Source organism: Balaenoptera acutorostrata, chromosome 3 (assembly GCF_949987535.1).
Source record: "Balaenoptera acutorostrata chromosome 3, mBalAcu1.1, whole genome shotgun sequence".
NCBI classification, from domain to species: Eukaryota; Metazoa; Chordata; class Mammalia; order Artiodactyla; family Balaenopteridae; genus Balaenoptera; species Balaenoptera acutorostrata.
In genome coordinates, this window is record NC_080066.1 from 95344169 (window position 1) to 95357560 (window position 13392).

At 37.9% G+C, this 13392-nt stretch overlaps 1 protein-coding gene across 20 annotated transcripts in view; it reads right to left on the minus strand.

Moving 5' to 3' along the window:
- The window catches only part of MGA (MAX dimerization protein MGA), a 161502-nt gene that overhangs the window by 34347 nt on the left and 113763 nt on the right, over positions 1-13392 (minus strand). The gene's annotated exons all lie outside the window — the stretch shown is intronic.

The following is a 13392-nucleotide window of genomic DNA, read 5'->3' on the forward strand; positions in this document are numbered from 1 at the left end:
AGCTACAGTAATCAAGACAGTATGGTACTGGCACAAAAACAGAAATATAGATCAATGGAACACGACAAAAAGCTCAGAGATAAATCCACACACATATGGTCACCTTATTTTTGATAAAGGAGGCAAGCATATACAATGGAGAAAAGACAGCCTCTTCAATAAGTGGTGCTGGGAAAACTGGACAGCTACATGTAAAAGAATGAAATTAGAACACTCCCTAACACCATACACAAAAATAAACTCAAAATGGATTAAAGACCTAAATGTAAGGCCAGACACTATCAAACTCTTAGAGGAAAACATAGGAAGAACACTCTATGACATAAATCACATCAAGATCCTTTTTGACCCGCCTCCTAGAGAAATGGAAATAAAAACAAAAATAAACAAATGGGACCTAATGAAACTTAAAAGCTTTTGCACAGCAAAGGAAAACATAAACAAGAAGAAAAGACAACCCTCAGAATGGGAGAAAATGTTTGCAAATGAAGCAACTGACTAAGGATTAATCTCCAAAATTTACAAGCAGCTCATGCAGCTCAATATCAAAAAACCAAACAACCCAATCCAAAAATGGGCAGAAGACCTAAATAGACATTTCTCCAAAGAAGATATACAGATTGCCAACAAACACATGAAAAGGATGCTCAACATCACTAATCACTAGAGAAATGCAAATCAAAACTACAATGAGGTATCACCTCATACCAGTCAGAACGGCCATCATCAAAAAATCTACAAACAATAAATGCTGGAGAGGGTGTGGAGAAAAGGGAACCCTCTTGCACTCTTGGTGGGAATGTAAATTGATACAGCCACTATGGAGAACAGTATGGAGGTTCCTTAAAAAACTAAAAAGAGAACTACCATACGATCCAGCAATCCCACTACTGAGCATATACCCTGAGAAAACCATAATTTAAAAAGAGTCATGTACCACAATGTTCACTGCAGCTCTATTTACAATAGCCAGGACATGGAAGCAACCTAAGTGTCCATCAACAGGTGAATGGATAAAGAAGATGTGGCACATATATACAATGGAATATTACTCAGTCATAAAAAGAAACGAAACTGAGTAATTTGTAGTGAGGTGGATGGACCTAGAGTCTGTCATACAGAGTGAAGTTAAGTCAGTACGAGAAAAATACTGTATGCTAAAACATATATATGGAATCTAAAAAAAAAAAAGTGGCTCTGAAGAACCTAGGAGCAGGACAGGAATAAAGACGCAGACGTAGAGAATGGACTTGAGGACATGGGGAGGGGGAAGGGTAAGCTGAGACGAAGTGAGAGAGTGGCATGGACATAAATACACTACCAATGTAAAATAGATAGCTAGTGGGAAGCAGGCGCATAGCACAGGGAGATCAGCTTGGTGCTTTGTGACCACCTAGAGGGGTGGGATAGGGAGGGTGGGAGGGAGACGCAAGAGGGAGGAGATATGGGGATATATGTATATGTGTAGCTGATTCACTTTGTTATAAAGCAGAAACTAATGCACCATTGTAAAGCAATTATACTCCAATAAAGATGTTAAAAAATATAATAATAATTTTGCCTACTTTTGAAATCTTTAAAGCATAATTACAGAGATGTGTTCTTTGCGTAGCTTTTTTTCTTCTCACACAACATATCTGTAAAATGCATCTATATGCTGTTGCACATAATTCATTTATTTTTACTGTGGTATACTACTCCACTGATTATTCATACTATTATTTATTCATTCTACTGCTATTAGGTATCTGGGTTTGTTTTCAGATTTTAGTTACTCTGAGTCTTGGTGCCATAAACATTGTTGTAGACCGCTGTTCTGCTGGTTACTTAGGAGTCAAACTGCTAGATCAAGGGCATGTGAATCACCAATTTCAGTAGGTACTGTCAAACTACTTTCCAAAGTGGTTATACCAATTTACATTCCCATTAGCAGTGCATGAGAGTTCCCATTTATCAAGAGTTGATACTATCAGAGGATTTTTGTTATAACCATTCTGGCAGGCATGTAGTGAAATCTTGCTGTGGATGTAGTTTGCATTTCCAATTATAAATGAGATGCTCAACATCCCTCCTGGCTATTTCTAGGTCCTTGCATTTTCATATAAATTTTGGAATCAGCTTTTCAAGCTTCACATAAAAAGCTGTCAAGGGGCTTCCCTGGTGGCGCAGTGGTTGAGAATCTGCCTGCCAATGCAGGGGACACGGGTTCGAGCCCTGGTCTGCGAAGATCCCACATGCCGCGGGGCAACTAGGCCCGTGAGCCACAAGTACTGAGCCTGCGCGTTTGGAGCCTGTGCTCCGCAACAAGAGAGGCCGCGACAGTGAGAGGCCCGCGCACGGCGATGAAGAGCGGCCCCCACTCGCCGCAACCAGAGAAAGCCCACACACAGAAACGAAGACCCAACACAGCCAAAAATAAATAAATAAAGCGTAAAAATTAAAAAAAAAAAAAGCTGTCAAGATTTTGATTAGGATTGTAATGAAATTACAGATGAAAAAGAGAAGGAATACCATTACAATATCCAGTTTTGCTTGCTAACAGTTTTTTGGTTTTTTTGGTTTTTTGTTTTTTAATTTAAGAATGGATATTGAGAGGTTTCTGGGGAGATGGTGGAGTAGGCAGCACCGCATATATAACTCCAGATCTGAACAACAACTGTACTGACAGAATCTGTCTGATGTATTTTGAAACTCTGGAGTCTGCTGAAGGCTTACAACTTCCAGGGGAAGACTTGGACAGTAAACTTTGTGTTCAATTTCAGCTCTTGGCACAATAGCAGTTACCCATTCTTCATCCCTCTTGTCACCTGGCAGGCAGCTGGGCATGTGTTCCTGGAGCAGCTTACACACAGTGGGAGCCAGGGTGAGCAGAAAGGACCCTGTCTTCCAAATGTCAGGGATCTCTACTCTGACTGCTGCTTCTGGCAACAGAGGTGCAGACAAAGAGGCAGGAAGCCATTGCTGCTGAAGCTCCCCACACTATCGCAAGGCGTTACCCCTTTGTCTTAAGTAACTTCTAGGGGATTTAAATGGACAGCACCCTTTTCTCCTCTTCATTTTTCACTTTTTCTCCTTTTTGGGAGTCAGACACTAAAGACTAGAATGCTAAAAAAAACCAAAAAACAAAACAGAACAAAAAAACCAAAACCCTGCATATATGAGGAAAATTAGAAAGTGACTATGCATGCCCAATGAAAGGCTCAAAAAAGACCTGAGAATACCTTAAGTTTACACCTCAGGCTGATCCTTGGCACAAAGACAGCCTACAACAATCAAAAAAACAAAACCAATAACAAAACAAACAAACAGAAAACCCTGAGGAAGGAGAATCTGATTTCCAGAGTTACCACATTATTAGACTCAAATGTCCAGTGTTCCACAAAACATCACAAGGCATACAAAGAAACAAGAAAGTATGGCCAATTCAAAGGAAAAAAATAATCAACAAACTGTCCCTGAAAAGGACCTAATGACAGATATACCAAAGACTTTAAAACAACTGTCTTAAAGATACTCAAAAAAATAAAGGAAGATGTGGAGAAAGTCAAGAAAACAATGTGTGAGTAAAATGGAAATACTGATAAAGAGACATAAAACCTGAAAGAAACCAAAAAGCAATCCTGGAGCTGGAAAGTACAGTAACTAAAATGAAAAATTAGCTAGAGGGATTCAAAGACAGATTTGAACAGGCAAAAGAAAGAATCAGTGAACTTGAAGATCAGACAATGGAAATCATGGAGTCTGAGGAACAGGAATAAAAGAGATTAAAGACAAGTGAATAGAGCCTAAGGACCTGTGTGATACCATCAAGTGGACCAATATAGGCTTCACAGGCATTCCAGAGAGAGAAGAGAAAAATGGGCAGAGAGAACATCTGAAGAAATAACAGCTGAAAACTTTCAAACTTCAAGGAAAGACATGAATATAAACATCCAGAAAGCCCAACAAATTCCAAGATGAACTCACAGAGACCCACACTGAGACACATTACAATCAAACTTTCAAAAGAGAAAGACAAGCAGCAAGAAACGAATCATCACAAGGGATCCTCAATAGAAATATGAGCAGATTACTCATCTGAAACTTTGGAAGCCACCAGAGAGTGAGCTGATCTATTCAAAGTGCTAAAATCCTATATGTGGCAAAACTGTCCTTCAATAGTGAGGGAGAAATTAAATTCTCAGATAAACAAAAGCTGAGGTAGTTCATGACCATTAAACCTGCCTGCAAAAAATATTCAAGGGAGTTCTGCAAGGTGAAATGAAAGGACACTAGACAATAATTCAAACTTATATGGAAAAATAAAGATCTCACTACAGGTAAATACATGGGCAATTATAAAAGCCAGTATTATTATAACAATGGTTTGTAACTGCACTTTCCATTTTCTACAGGATTTGAGAGAGTAATACATTTAAAGGGAAAAAATCATTACTATGAAAGTTAGCATTACTGTATTTTTAGTTTATAACTCCAAATCTTGTTTTCTACATAATTTAAGAATTAAGGCACTTTAAAAAATTATTTATGTTTTTGAAGACACAATGTATAAATATGTAATACTGTGACATCAACAACCAAAAGATATGGAAACACAGCTATAAAGGAGAAGAGTTTTTCTGTTATTCAAGTTAAGTTGGTATAAATTCAAATTAGAATGTTATAACTTCAGGATGGTAAATGTAACCCCTATGGTAACCACAAAAAAATAGCTATAGAATACCCGTAAAGGAAATGAGGAAAAAATTTAAACATTTCACAACAAAATATCAACTAAACACAAAATAATACAGTAATGTAGGAAATGAGGAACTAAAGAGTTTTAAGGCATATAGAAAACAAACAGCACAATGACAGAAGTCCCTCCTTATCAATAATTATTTTAAATGTAAATAGATTAAATTCTCCCATCAAAAGAAAGATCGGCAGAATCAATTAAAAAAACGCATGATCCAACTACACCCTGTGTACAAGAGACTCACTTGAGAGCCAAAGATATAAACAGGTTGAAAGTGAAAGGATGGAAAATGATATTCCATGCAAGTAATAACTAAAAGAGAACAGGGATGGCTATACCAAGATCAGACAAAGTAAACATTAAATCAAAAAAGGTTGCAAGAGACAAAGAAGGACATTATATATTAATAAAAGGTTCAATCCATCCAGAAGAAATAACTATCACAAACATTTACACACCTAATGACAGACCACCAAAATACGTGATGCAAAAACTAACAGAATTGTATTAGATGACATCTTCTTCCTTCATAATGCTGTTTCGCCTACATTGAAAATCTGTAGTTTAGTGTAGCAACCTTCATTAATTATGTGAGATAGATCTTCTGGATAACTTGCTGCAGCTTCTATATCAGCACTTGCTGCTTCTCCTTGCACTTTTATGTTACTGAAGACAGCTTCTTTCCATAAACTTCAAGAACCAACCACAGCTAGCTTCAAACTTTTCTTCTGCAGCTTCTTCACCTCTCTCAGCAGCCTTCATAGAATTGAAGAGAGTTAGGGCCTTGCTCTGGATTAGGCTTTGGCTTAAGGGAATGTTGTGACTGGTTTGATATTCTATTCAAACCACTTAAACTTTCTGAATGTCAGCAATAAGACTGTTTCGCTTTCTTATTATTCATGTGTTCACTGAAGTAGCATTTTAAATTTCCTTCAAGAACTTTTCCTTTGCATTCACAACTTGGCTAACTGTTTGGTGCAACAGGCCTAGCTTTCAGCCCATCTCAGCTTTTGACATGCCCTCCTCACTAAGCTTAATCGTTTGCAACTTTGATTTAAAATGAGAGATGTAAGACTCTTCCTTTCACTTGAAAACTTAGAGGCCATTGTAGGGTTATTAATCGGCCTTATTTCAATATTGTTGTGTCTCAGGAAATAGGGAGGTCAAGGAGAGGCAGAGAGATGGGAAAGAGCCAGTAGCTAGAGTAGTCAGAACACACACAACATTTATTAAATTTGCCATCTTATATCGGTGCAATTCATAGAGCCCCAAAACAATTACATTAGTAACATCAGAGATCACTGATCAAGGATCACCAAAACAAGTGTAATTATAATGAAAAAGTTTGAAATATTGTGAGAATTACCGAACTATGACACAAAGACACGAAGGGAGCATATGTTGCTGGAAAACATGGTGCCAACAGACTTGCTGGACGCCAGATTGCCACAAACCTTCAATTTATAAAAACTGCAGGGGCTTCCCTGGTGGCGCAGTGGTTGAGAGTCTGCCTGCCAATGCAGGGGACGCGGGTTCGAGCCCTGGTCTGGGAGGATCCCACATGCCGCGGAGCAACTGGGCCCGTGGGCCACAACTGCTGAGCCTGCGCATCTGGAGCCTGTGCTCCACAACAAGAGGCTGCAACAGTGAGAGGCCCGCGCACCGCGATGAAGAGTGGCCCCCGCTTGCCGCAACTGGAGAAAGCCCTCGCACAGAAACGAAGACCCAACACACCCAAAAATAAATAAATTATAAAAACTGCAGTATCTGCAAAGCACAATAAAGCCAAGTGCAATAAAATGAGGTATGTGAATCTCTTTTTCTTTATCCCAACTACATCACCTTTATAGTAAGTCTTAAAATCAGGTAGTGTAAGTCTATCAACTATGTTCTTTATCAAAGTTATTTATTAAAGGACTATTCTAAGTCCTTTGTTTTCCATATAAATTTTAGAAACAACTCACCAATTTCTACCAGAAGAAGTCTGTTGAGGTTTTGATTGGAACAGCATCAAATTTATAAATCAATCTGAGGAAAACTGTATCTCACCAACAGAGTCCTCTGATGCATGAAAACTGTGTACCTCTCCATTTACTTAGATCTTTTAAAGTGCTCTCAGCACTTTTTAGTATAAAGTGGGTTTTTTTTTGCAACTTTTGTTAGATTTATCCTTAAGCATTTCATTTCTTTGTATGTTCTTTAAATGGTATTTTTAACTCCAATTTCCAGTTGTTCATTGGTATATATACAAATACACTGTATACTGATATTGTTGTATGCTGTGACCTCACTAAACTAACTTACAGTTCTAGTAGCTTTTTTGTAGATTCCCTAGAATTTCCCTATCTATGAAAAAGCCAATTTTATTTCTTCCTTTCCAACCTGGATGCATTTTCTTTTTCATGCCTTACTGCACTGGCTAGAATGTATGATGTTAAATAGACATGATGAAAGAGGACAATATTCCTCACTCCTCATCTCTGGGGAAAAGCACTCAGCACCATTAGTATGTTGGCTGTAGAGTTTTTGTTTTTTGTTTTTGTTTGTGTTATAATATTTATTTATTTATTTGGTTGTGCCGGGTCTTAGTTGGGGCTCGCGGGCTCCTTAGTTGCAGCACTTGGGTTCCTTAGTTGTGGCATGCGAACTCTTACTTGCAGCATGCATGTGGGATCTAGTTCCGTGACCAGGGATCGAAACCAGGCCCCTTACATTGGGAGTGCAAAGTCTTACCCACTGCGCCACCAGCGATGTCCCTGTAGGGTTTTTTATAGATGCTCCTTATCAGGTTGAGGAAGTCTCCTTCTATTCCTAGCGTGCTTAAGAACTTTTACCAGGAATGGATTTTGTCAATTTTTCAAAATATCTATTGAAATCATCACATGGCATTTTTTAAAAAGTCTGTTACGGGGCTTCCCTGGTGGCGCAGTGGTTGAGGGTCTGCCTGCCAATGCAGGGGACGCGGGTTCGAGCCCTGGTTTGGGAGGATCCCACATGCCGCGGAGCAACTAGGCCCGTGAGCCACAACTACTGAGCCTGCACGTCTGGAGCCTGTGCTCTGCAACAAGAGAGGCCGCGACAGTGAGAGGCCCGCGCACCGCGATGAAGAGTGGCCCCCATTTGCCGCAACTAGAGAAAGCCCTCGTACAGAAACAAAGACCCAACACAGCCAAAAATAAATAATAAATAAAAATTTAAAAAAAAAAAGTCTGTTACGGTAATGGTGAACTACAGTGATTATTTTCAGGTGTTAAATTAACCCTGCGGACCTGGAATAAATCCCACTAGGCCGTGATGTACTATCCTTCAAATATACTCTTGGATTTGATTTGCTAAATTTTCATTTATAATTTATATATATATATATATATATATATATATATATATATATATATATATATATATATATATATATATCCATCCCTCAGGGGTATTACTACAGTTCTATTGTAATGTCTTTTCCTAGTTTGAGTATCAGGGTAATGCTGGTCTCATAGAATAAAACCATTTTACAGAAGTGTTTGTGTAGACTGGATATTATTTCTTCCTTAAACAGTTTTGTAGAATTAACCATGAAGACATCTGGAACTGGTGTCATTATTGTGGGAGTTTTCACTACAAGTTCACAGGTACAGGGCTAAGCAATTACTTATTTCTTCTTAAGTGAGTCTGGTAGCTTTGTATCTTTCAAAAAATCTGTTCATTTCATCTAAGTTGTCCAATTAATTGGCATAAAATTGTTCCTAATATTTCCTTATTATCCTTTTAAAGTCTGCAGTAATATTACTTCTCATCCCTGATATTGGTAATTTTTGTGTTCTTTTTTCCTAATCAGTTTCCTACAGATATCAATTTTATTGATGACTCGTAGGTATACATCTCCAACAAAATTCTAAGTGGTCTGAGAAAGGAGGAACACCAGATTTTTAATCCTTTGTCATGGTACAACCCGCAGCAGCTAAGCACAGTACTTTTATATCAATACCACCTGCAGTATTTTTAGACAAATGAAAGAGTAAATAGGTGATAAGAGTGAAGGCCAAATTTCAGAAATTGTATCTTACACAGTAGAAAAAACACAAAGACTTGGAAAACTTGGGTTCAAATCCCTACCGCTCACTTAACAGCAATGTGACCTTGAGGAAGAAGTCACTTAAACACTCTAAGCACTCGGTTAGTGTATCTGTAAAATGGAGAAACCTCCTTATCACAAAAGGTTGCAAGATTTAAATGACATACCCTTATACAGTGCTCTTCACAAAGACTGTCTAATAACGTTAGTATCCCTCTGTTCACATCAATGGATTAATGGGCCACTAATGGCAGAACAATTTTTAAGTCTATTACAATGACAAAAAAAGTTATCATCAAATGCCTAGACTTCATGCATTAAAAACACTAATTTTTAATTTATACATTAACTACAGAATAAATACACAAACACGAAAAAATTCAAGCTGTACAAAATGACACAAAAATGAAAGGCAAGTCTTCCTTCCACCCTACCCAGTGTCACAGTCCCCACGACTGACTACTTTCAACCATTTGTGTTTAGTTTTGGTGGTTACCTCAATAATCCTAAATCAAACACCTCCCCTCAACTCCATGATTTAGCAGTGGCTAAGGACTCAAGTGTGATGAACGATAAGGAAATTAGCATCCTAAACTTGCTCCACCTTTCATCTTCTGTCGGCTATAGCGCTACTTTCACATTGTCATGGTTTATTGTACTGATTTCTGTTCTAAAATTCTATTTGGAACTTTAGCAATTTGTATATGCCAATTCTAATAATCGAAATACCAATACATTTGCTTACAAAATTATGCTTATGTGATCAATCCTTGTAGAATCAACTAATGTGACTGACCCCTTAGAGGAAGAAAATGTAATTCTATACCACTAAATTTGTTGAAACTGACCAACAGATTCTCTTTTCTTATACTCTTAATTGCTCAAAATTTTACCAAAAATTGTATTGGTTCATAGTTGGACCATAATTTTCCTGTACAAATTTTTTCCTTCCAGTGTTCTTAATTGTTTTTTTAATTGATGAAGGTGGCGTGAATCTTCACCTAAACATTAATCATCCAGGTTCTTAACGATGTCATTTCTTAAAATAAACCTAATATTCTCTTAAAGATAGTCTTCTCAGCATCTTTAGATTTTCTACTTTAAATTAGACTACTTGCTTTCTAGTCTTGCTTTGTAGTTGTCATCCTAAGATTGTTTTCTCCCCCTCTTGGGCCGGGTCCACAATTCACCAGATGTTATCTCATGCTTCTTGAATTTTTTGTTTTCCATTTTCTGGAGCACAACCTCAAGAAATTCACCAGGAGTCTGTAAGAGATCAACTTCCTGCATCCTGATTGTATGTTTTAATATATCTCTATCTCATGCATAATTATAAATTATGGTTTATAATTTGGCCAAGAGTGCTAGGTTAAAAATTCATCCAATCCCCACTTGACTCTAATTTTATTTTTTTTGGTGGGGGGCTTAGTCGAGTCTTAGTTGCATCACACAGGATCTTTCATTGCAGTGCGCAGGCTCCTCGCTGCGGCACGTGGGCTCCTCTCTAGTTGTGGTGCGTGAGCTCCAGAGCGAGTGGGCTCTGTAGTTGTGGTGCACGGGCTTCCAGTTGCCCCACGGCATACGGGATCCTCCCCGACGAGGGATCGAACCTGCATCCCCTGCATTGGAAGGCGCATTCTCAACCACTGGACCACCAGGTAAGTCCCTAGACTCTGATTTTAGAAACAATGATTCAAACGTCCTGTGTTACTTTGATATCACACTGATTCTAAATCCTTCCTAGGAAAAGTGCCTTCTCTTTAAAAGAGTTCAGGATATCTTCTTCACCCTCAATGCTCTGAAACGTCAGAAGAATGTGTCTAGATAGAGTCACCTTAAAATTATTTCTGCCTGGTATTCAGTGGGCCCTTAAAATCAGAAGTGTCATGTCTTTCAGCTCCGAGACATTTTCTATCATTTCTTTTGGGGGGGGGGGGGGCCATGCTGCACAGCATACAGGATCTTAGTTCCCTGACCAGGGATCAAACCCTCGCCCCCCGCAATGGAAGCACGGAGTCTTAACCACTGGACCGCCAGGGAAGTGCCTCCACCATCATTTCTTTGAGTAATTTCTCTCTTCCATTTCTCTCCTCACTTTCTCCAACTCCTTTAAATCACAGCAATTTTTTTTCTCGTTTTCCTCCTATCTTTTTGCAAAACATACTGATAGATTTCTTCAACTTCTTCCAGTTTTTGTATTTATTTTTGTTTGTTTTCGGTCTCAGCAACATTTCTGTCTCCAAGAACTCTTCGCTATTTCTACTCCTTTTACAGAGCAATCATAACACAAATATCTTCCCTCCTTTCCTCACTGTCCCCTAACAGTACAAGAAAATTAATGGCTCCTAGAGCATCGTAGACTATGTCTTTCAGTAAGGACTATACCAGTGAGAAAACCCAAATATACTATGATAATTGGCTGCCTTCTGGAGTTTAACTCTGATTAAGACACAGGGTAAAGACTCTACCAAGAAAGCAAAGTAATAAACCTAACAGATACACAGTATTCCTACTGCTGTGGCTTTTGTAACTTATTTCTGTTGCTTTGAAATGGAAAAGTGTTGCTGTAAGCGCAGGATGGGAATAAACTCAATAAGGAGATATGGATAAAACTAAATTAATAATTTTGTATTATATTTCATTTTAAACCTTTTAAATCATATTTACAGAAAGATCATTTAGGTATATGAAGGCAATACCTTATTTAAACACTGAAATACCGATTAAAACAGCCTGGCACTGGTCACAAAATGGAGAGCAGAAACCAAAAACAGACCCAAACATTGGTATATTTTAATTTCCTTTATCATAGGTGACATTTTAAACCAGTAGGGAAAGTATTTATTCTCAACAAGTGATGGTACAACCAGCTAGCCATTTGGGGGAAAAATGAAGCCCTACGACAAATCTCACATCAAATAAATTCCAAATATATTAACAATTTAATTTTTTAAGCCCATGTATTAATCTAAATATTTTTAAATCTTGAGGATAGAGAAAGACTTTCTATGTAAGATTCCAAAGAACCAAAACCTTAAAAAGAAGAGACCACCAGACTTAACCATCTCTGATTTTCCTTTGTCAGGGGAGGTGGGAAGACCTTTGAACAAAATTAAAATATAAATTACAAAATTACAACCTGGAAAAAAATAAAACTCTGGGAAACATATGGGGAAAAAAACAAAGCCACGCCAATAAAAGTTAGCAAAGAGTTTTAAAAAGCAATTTACAGAAGAAAGTTTATGACAAATAATGAACCTATCACTGAAGAAATATAAATTTAAGACATCAATTTCTGCCTATTAGTTTGAATATCCAATGTTAAGAATATAGAAGTGGGCTTCCCTGGTGGCGCAGTGGTTAAGAATCTGCCTACCAATGCAGGGGACACAGGTTTGAGCCCTGGTCCGGGAAGATCCCACATGCCACGGAGCAACTAAGCCCATGCACCGCAGCTACTGAGCCTGTGCTCTAGAGCCCACGAGCCACAACTACTGAGCCCAGGCACATCTACTAAAGCCCACGTGCTCTAGAGCCCGTGCTCCGCAACAAGAGAAGCCACCGCAATGAGGAACCTGCGCACTGCAACAAAGAGTAGCCCCCGCTCGCTGCAACTAGAGAAAGCCCGCGCGTAGCAACAATGACCCAACACAGGAAGGAAGGAAGGAAGGAAGGAAGGAAGGAAGGAAGGAAGGAAGGAAGGAAGGAAAGAAAAAGAAAGAAAGGAAGGAAGGAAGGAAAGGAAAGAAAGAAAGAAGGAAGGAAGGAAAGAATATATAAGTGGCACTATCCAAATACTGGTAAATGTGTAGTTGGTATAATTCTAGCAACATTTAGAAATGTTTAAAAAGCACTCATTGTCACAGCAATTCCACTTTTAATAGCCTATACTGAACATGGATGTTCATCACTGTACTGTTTGAAAACCCAACAAGGTTAAATGTCCAGCCAAAAGGACTGTAATAATATGAAGGTATTAAAACTAAAATTATAATATAGAGCTGCACTTGTTAATATGGAAAGCAGAACATGACTTTATGATATGAAATTTCTAAAAGTTACCACATACACAGTAGTTCCATTTCTATAAAAATATATATACATATGCACACAAGTGGATTAATAGAAAATCTTGGAAGAATATATGTAAAAATATTAATCATCCAATCTAACTGAAGTAAGTACATGGCAAGCAATTAACAAATGTAAATATAAACTGCCAAAAATGGAGTATTAATCCTCTAATAAACTAAGAAGCAAGGAACTCTTCAATTACATGGTAAAATTATAGTCAGTCTATTTAAACAAAACAAAAAGATATAATAGGAAGGAAAAAAAGTCAAAAATGAAATATGTAACTTGAATCTACATAACATTATACTAAAAAGGAAAAATAAGCTTTTCAAAAGAGTACGTAATGCTCAACTCAGTTATGCCCTTATTCTGTCCCCAGATCTCCAACCAACTGATGAATGGCTCAAACCATGACCAGAAGGTCTTTCTGTAAACTTCTTCCTTTAGAAAATAAAATGACGTGTGCTGGCTGACTTGATTGTGGTAATTATTTCACAAAGTATACATA